Below are 7,369 nucleotides of genomic sequence, written 5' to 3'. Positions count from 1 at the left end.
GAGTATCGAATCTGGGGACTCATGATTGCAAGACTACGACGTTACCACTACTCAAACTTTCTTATAAGTTCGCTCTGTCTTTGATTGATTGATTTGGTGTTTTAAGTCCACTTTATGCACAGTATTCGGGACTGGACCTTCAGTTTAAAGTGGGAATCCAAACCACGGTGCAATGTACCTTCATCAGGGATCGAACCAGAGGCCCTTGATTATAGGATGATAGCGTTACCACTACACTATCGTGGAGAGCCGGGAACGGAATGTGGAGGAAAGATGCAATCGAATATGTGTCGTGGCAATAGAGATTGGATACCCAAGTATCCGTGGTTACCATCACCCTCCAGTCATTCTTTTCACATACAACAAAGGTGATCCTTACAAGTTATGCAATATGCTTATTCAGTGCGTGAATCAGGTTACCTAACTTCAAGGGGTATTCTGACTGATCCAACTGCAAGAAATTCTTTCTTCCTTACTGTCTATAGAAACTAGAAACAATTTATGTTCGTAATTGTACAGTCACGGACAATTCTGGGTTGTAACGATCCCATTGAACCCAGAAGTGTCCGTGACTGTACTGCCAGGATTGTATCGTTGCCTAGTGTACCGGCGTGGAGAGAGTTTCCCAAATATAGCTCCAATCCTTCTCTGCTCATGTGCATTTCGTTTTTCTGTTTCATTCGTTTCTTTCATATCCTTCATGTATTTTGTCTCTTTTCACCAATTACTAGTTCTAATCAATTAATCAGTTTTATATCAACGAACCTAACCTGCCTCCCCGATGGCGTAGCAGTAGCGTCGTCGCCTTGTAATCAAGGGGTCTTGAGTTCGATACCTGGTGAAGGCACAAACTGGTTCGGATTCTACTTTAAACTGTAGGTCCAGACCCAATTAGTGTGTTAAAAAGAAACTCAAACAAGTAAGCAAACAAATGAACTACCTAACCTTCCCCCAACAAAAATTACTGAGTGAGAATCTTAAGTCCACTTTAAGCACCGAAAGGCTAATCGAGACTGAACATTCAAGTTTAAAGTGGGATCCGAACCACTATGTGCCTCCACGGATATCAAACCCGGGAAAGACGTCCAACACTACCAATTAACTGTCACGTAATTAGCGGGCGTCACCTCCATGAGAAAGTGCTAGTCCGCCACTTGTTCATATGAACTAATCTACAGACTGTTTTTCCCGAGCAGAATAGTGACAAAGACACTCCGTTATACTATCAAGGCTGATCAACCTTCCTCCTTCGCAACAGAGATACGCATCGGACAAGGTCAACGTCATTGGTTTTTCTCACTGGCTTCACTTACGCTGTAGTACATTTCTTGTGCGGAGCTCGGGTGCTGAGTAAGGCGGTATTTAGTGCGACAGTCTTTTGTTTCTTTCGCCGAGTGGTCCGCTGGGAGAATATGCGAGTGAGTTTCTTTGAGAAGCGACAAACCGGAAAGACGGTGGTAAGTTTCATCATTAATTATTGACAATCCTAAATAAGCATTTAGTAAGTGGTCGGAAGTAGTTGTATCTGCGTGGTCTCAATAATCGCACTCACGCTTTACCGTCATAAACTAACATTAGATTAGCTTTGTTAGGTTTACTGCAATATTTCGGGGCTTCACAAAAAAAAGGTATTATTTATGCTAAGAAAACAAAACCCAACAGGCCTAACCTAACAACGAGAACATTTATCGTGACGTCAGTTGACGAAGTGAGCCCGACTAGCGAGACCCCTAGCTGTAGTTCCAGCCACTAACGTACGGAATTTTTTTTTTCGTTTAGGCTGCGAAATAGGGTGAGTGTCATATACAATAAAATATTTCGTAATTATTATTTTAAGCGTCGTTTTGAAAGTTGGTCAGACAGAAATGGTAATCAGGGGCCATTTTAAGAAAGGGTTTCGTTAACACGTTGTTTCTACTCAAATTCTTCATTGCTTTCATTTGAAAATTTTTATTTTCTCAAAATTTTATGGGGGCTGTAGCCCCTTAAACTCCCACTTCGTACGCCAGAGGTTCCATCTCTGGCTTCGATACAAAGTTATTGTAAGTTTTTGCGAGAAAAATCTCTGCAGCTACATTTCTTCTTGGCGTTTTGAGATAAATTTTGTGTGGTAACTGTTATTTTCGCATCAGTGGAAAAGAAGAAAAAGAAGAAATGTTGAGATGTAACTGTGTGGCGATATATGTTTACTTTACTCATTACCAAAAATTATAAATATATTCATCCCTAGCTCGTTTATATTTGCTCCTTGGTTAGGTTGAAGTTGATATTTTTCGTTCAAAATACCACCTTCATATTCGGCTAAGTAAGATTTGATTTTGTCTATTATACTACGCTTTTCTACCACTTTTGGCTGGTGTCGTAGCTAAATACTTCCTCTCTTACAGAACAAAGTAAAATCCCTAGAAAATCCGACTGAAACCTAGTCCTCCATATTGAGAAATATGTTTATTGTTTTCAGTAATTGCATGATGTATACAGTTTCGAAACACACCTTTTGTGGCACTGAAACACCAGCAGTGTTGCCAATGCACAGTCTTAATTTCTAAAAACAACGATTTTCCTAGTTCCTCCTTAAAGACGCCTCATCCGATTGGCTATCGATAGAAATGAACATTTCTGTTTTCACTGCCAAGATTCCGAGCTAATCCACCTAACCAAACAGAAAATTACTGACGGCATGTCCGTACATGTGTGTTATGTGCCATTTTTCATGATTGGAAAAAAAAATCATTTACACTTCCCGTTACATCTGGCAACACTGCGTGGACACTAATAAAATCCAATCATTATTCCCCGGTTTAAAAATATATTCATGAACAAGGCTTCAATTTGATATAAGGATTATATGTGTACCACTTCTGCTTCAAAGGTTGTACTATTCCCAACTCCGGGTTGCGTTGTAAATGGAACGCTATCCGGCAGGAGTGTTGTGGGAGATTCCCAAGGTTAGTGACTTTCCCACTTTCACTTGTAGCTACTTAGTCATTTTATGCGGTGAATTTTTTAGGTGACCTTCCCCTTGCACTTGCGTCACCTTTCAACGTCAACACACAGACTCGATAAACTACGCCTGCAATTATCTCAATACCGCATAATCATCGCACCCTGTTTTTTCAGTCCAAAAAATACTTTAACTTTTCATCGCGTAATTGTCACATCGGTTCAGAAAATTCGGATGTAGAAGATTACATTTTGTACTTGGCAACACTGTGGTAAATTTTCTCAAGTGCAATATTTAGACTATAATTCACAAATCAATAACAAAAATGTGCATTGATTTCGACTGTATTCAATTTTAACGTATATTTTTTAACGTATATTCGTATACTAGCATTCCGTGCATCCTAATTTTGCACCAAAGACATTTTAGTACTAAATGATTTTTAATTAGCTTTATTATCGGCACATTTTTTTTGGTGCCGCGCTGTTAGCGAACGTGCTCTTACCGAACACAGTTACAGAAGGATTTACAGGTGCGTGCTGTTACCGAACACGCAAACTTGTCCTGTCTTATTTGTCCTTGAAACTGGTCAGCATACAAGTGTTGCCAGTGATAAGCCTACAGTTTAAAGCAATCCGATTGGCTGACGTGTCCGACTGGCTGACGTGACGTCATTAGTGACGCTAGGTTAGGTTAGGTTAGGCTGGGTTGGGCAAGATAAAAGAAGAAGAGAGAGTGTTGTGGTACTAATTCCAACCTAAAAATATATAGCTAACAGTTTCAAACACACTGGCAAGATTTGCACGTTGACCACTTTCAAAGACAAACAAGACAGGGCAAGTTTGTGTGTTTGCTAACAGCACGCACCTGCAAATCCTCTCCTTGCTGTGTTCACTACGAGCACGTGTTCGCTACGAGCACGGAATGATTTATTTATTTTTTTTAATAGAAAGAAAATCTTCACATAATGATCGCACCACACATTTTCACAAAAAAAAATCTGCGACGAATATTTGATGAAATACGGTGTCTCTGAATGTTGGTGACAATGATTCTACATTAGCATGCAATGTTAATTGGACATTGCCCATTGTCTAGTGCTCTAAACTATATTTATTCTAACACTATGATTCGAGAGAGGACCTCTTCTCTCGTCTTCAGGTGGACACATTTATTTTACTGGTTGTGGGGATTGAACCTACAAATACGACAAATCTGTAATTTTACTACAATCTGGTGCACAACCAACAACTCTACTTCTTATTTTTGTAAATTAACAGGTAGGCTGTTTAATTTTAACGGTAGAATACCGTAACATTTACGGTAACAGGAAACCAAATTATGAGCGATTTATTCCACTACAATCACACGATATGCTAGAAACTTGTGTTAGGCTCGCTTTAGACGAAAGCACGTTTCCTTAGCATTTTTCTTAACATTTACGCCATGCTACCGTGTAAAGTGAGATATCTTATGGCATTTCAGACGCCATGGCATATTTCATGGCATTTCTCAAGGACAGAACCCTTCCTATTTCCGTAGCATTTTCGTAGAATAACTAGTGTTGCTCACGGGACGGGACATGTCCCGTCTCGTCTCGTGTCTCGTCTCGAAAACGAGACGAGACACGAGACGGGACAAAGGTTTTGAAATTCGAGAGGGGACGAGACGGAATGCCTGGTTTTTGAAAAGTCTCGTCTCGTCTCGAATGTCTCGAAAAAATAAAAGCAAAATATTTAATCAGTTGCAAATACTTGTTTGCTTGGAATAAAGTATTTAAATTAGAAACGTTGATAAGCGTGTATTAAGTCAAAAGAAAACTATTCTAGAGAGAGTAATGAATGAATTGAATACCTAAACTTATTTTCAATACTCTTTCGAAACACAGCAATACTACTCAATTTTTTTAAAAAAATATTGCAGATTAATAATTTTATGTTACGATGGCACTCCAGATACTAAAACAATTCTGAATAACATCAAGTAAAAGGGCAGGTAGAGAAGGTGGAAGGAGGGGCCAAAACATCGTGGAGTATCTGAGTCCGAGATTTATCTTGTAAAAATAGTCTCAGCTCTATAGGTTGGAAAGATAAACGGACCGACGGATAGGGTTTATTATTATTATTATTTAATTTTTACACCAAAGTTTGTACAGAAGTGAATGTTATCAGGAAGTAGGAAAAACATTGATAATTATTTATTGCTCATCTCGTGTGCGAGCCATAGGCTGTGCGCACTACATCTATTCTTATTACATAACTATGATTCCCTACAGACTACACTATCCGTTACATTCCGTATAGATGTTAACATAGCAGTTCTGGTAAATTAACACTTATTCCTCTTCCTTAACCCTTCTCTTTACAGCACTTCTTTTCCCCCTAAATGTTTGTAAATACACCCCCACTTTTTCCAATAGTTCCATGCTCCTTTGCACTACAATTGATTCGAACACTCTCTCCAAGATTATGTTGCGTAGCTTCTCCTCCTGCAGAACGCGCGTGTCCTGACATGAGAATAAATGTTCTGGCCTATCATTATCATTGCGTAATACGCATTTATATCTCCCTTCCTAGTTTTTGACTGCCTTGTGTCTCCATCCCCCAGCCTCATCCATGTCAACCACTTTCTTGCCACCATGCTCACCTTCTTGATGTACGCTACTTGTCCCCATTCCCGGAACTCCCCTTCTTTGGAGTTCGAGCGATCTCTTAGTTTCACATTCCGATATTATTTCCTGTCTATCTATATCCTCTAATCTTTGTTTCACTAATTGCAATGTCCCCTGCTCGACGTATCCCCCCTCCCATATCCATCCCAGTCCAATTTCGTATAGTTTGCCTCTGATCTCTTTCGCCCATGTTCCCATTTCCTCCCCTTGTACCCGTTGCATCAGCGCTTGCCATTTTACAGAGTTCTCCCTTCTCGATATTAATGTCGCCCAGTATTTAACCCTTCTCAACATACCCCACGTATGCTCCCTGACCAGTCCAAGTTCCCGTAGTACGCCGCAATTTGCAGTGCCCATGCTGTTATGCAAAGCCCTCTTCTAAAATGTGCATTGGATTCTGTTTAGTGCATCGCCCCCCTTTGCTCCCCATATCTCCCTCCCGTACCCTATTGACCCTATTAATAATGTATTATACAGTTTTTCCACAAAATGTATATCGTATTTCTCCAATTTCCATACTGTCCGCATTATTTCATTTGTTATTACCCCAGTCCTTCCTTGTACCGTTTCCATATGTCTTATCCATGTCCCTGCCATAGTGAAAACTAGTCCCAAGTATTTTATTCTTTTTATCCTTTCCAATTCTTGCTTTCTGAAAGTCCACCTTTCGTCTTTTCCATATACATATCCGTTTTTGAACACCATAATTTTTGTTTTTGTGAGATTTACTTGCAGTTTGGATTCTCTGCTGTATTTTTCCAACCCGTCCAGAGCCCTTTGTAGGCCGGCATTTGTCTCCGAGATCAGAACCATGTCATCTGCGAACAGGAGCGCCGGTACCCTTGTCGTCCCCACCTTGGGGATGTAGGCTTGTTGACTCTTTATATACGCCACTATATAATATATAGAGAGAGCGAAGAGCAGGGGTGACAGAACACATCCTTGCTCTACCTCCGCTTCCTATTTTCGTTTCTCTGTCACGGTATCCAATTGACACCGTACACAGAATTCTACCTTCGAGTATTGTAGCAAACATGCCAGTACAAATTGATCAGGAGTTCTTGGTAAAGTTATTAGGTAGTCCAAGATATTAGCAAGTCTAAGAGGAGATAATTAGGGACAAATAATCTTGCATTATCCCACTCCGAGCAGCTGAGAGCTAAAGGGGAGGAGAAAATAAGGGAAATTTGGAAAGAACTAATTTGGTGATTTTAGTGTTTACAGGGAACCATGACAAGATTTTAACACATTATTTGCACGGGTTGCAAAATTATTAGAATGTTATGGAAATTTCGGAAATGTCTTTGTTCAGAAAATTCTTGTTGTTTCCCTCATGCATTCCACAGGTGGTTGGATTCGATTATTTTACGTCCGTTTGAAGATTATTTCCAATTCTTTTATTTTTATTTAAGGAGAATACTATTCCTTGGATTGCAATAACGAAATACTGAGGCTGAAATAGAATAGATTTCAAGTGAAGGAAGATAACTAAGTTCTGTATAATTGTCTTAGGAGGAAACTTTGTTCTATGAGGGGACTCCCCGATGGTACAGTGATAGCGTCATCGCATTGTAATCAAGGGGTCCCGGGTATGATACCCGGTGAAGGCACATAGTGATTTGGATCCCACTTTAAACTGTGGTCCAGTCCCGATTAGCCTTTCTGTAAATCAGATTGGTTTGAGTTGGTGTTTTAAGTCCACTTTATGCACAGTAAGGCTAATAGGGACTGGACCTACAGTTTAAAGTGGGATC

The 7,369-nt window shown here is 39.9% G+C and overlaps 1 protein-coding gene across 1 annotated transcript in view; it reads left to right on the top strand.

Annotated features, from left to right (window-relative positions):
- The first annotated feature begins 1,341 nt into the window (after positions 1 to 1,341).
- Positions 1,342 to 7,369, top strand: part of LOC145990291 (uncharacterized) — a 66,949-nt gene continuing 60,921 nt past the window's right edge. Inside the window, exon 1 of the mRNA XM_083125980.1 lies at positions 1,342 to 1,457. The gene's annotated coding sequence lies outside the window, so the exon portion shown is untranslated. The remainder of the gene's footprint in view (positions 1,458 to 7,369) is intronic.

This window comes from Lepisma saccharinum, chromosome 7 (assembly GCF_977018435.1).
Source record: "Lepisma saccharinum chromosome 7, izLepSacc3.1, whole genome shotgun sequence".
Classification (NCBI taxonomy): domain Eukaryota; kingdom Metazoa; phylum Arthropoda; class Insecta; order Zygentoma; family Lepismatidae; genus Lepisma; species Lepisma saccharinum.
This window is presented reverse-complemented; position numbering and strand designations above follow the sequence as displayed.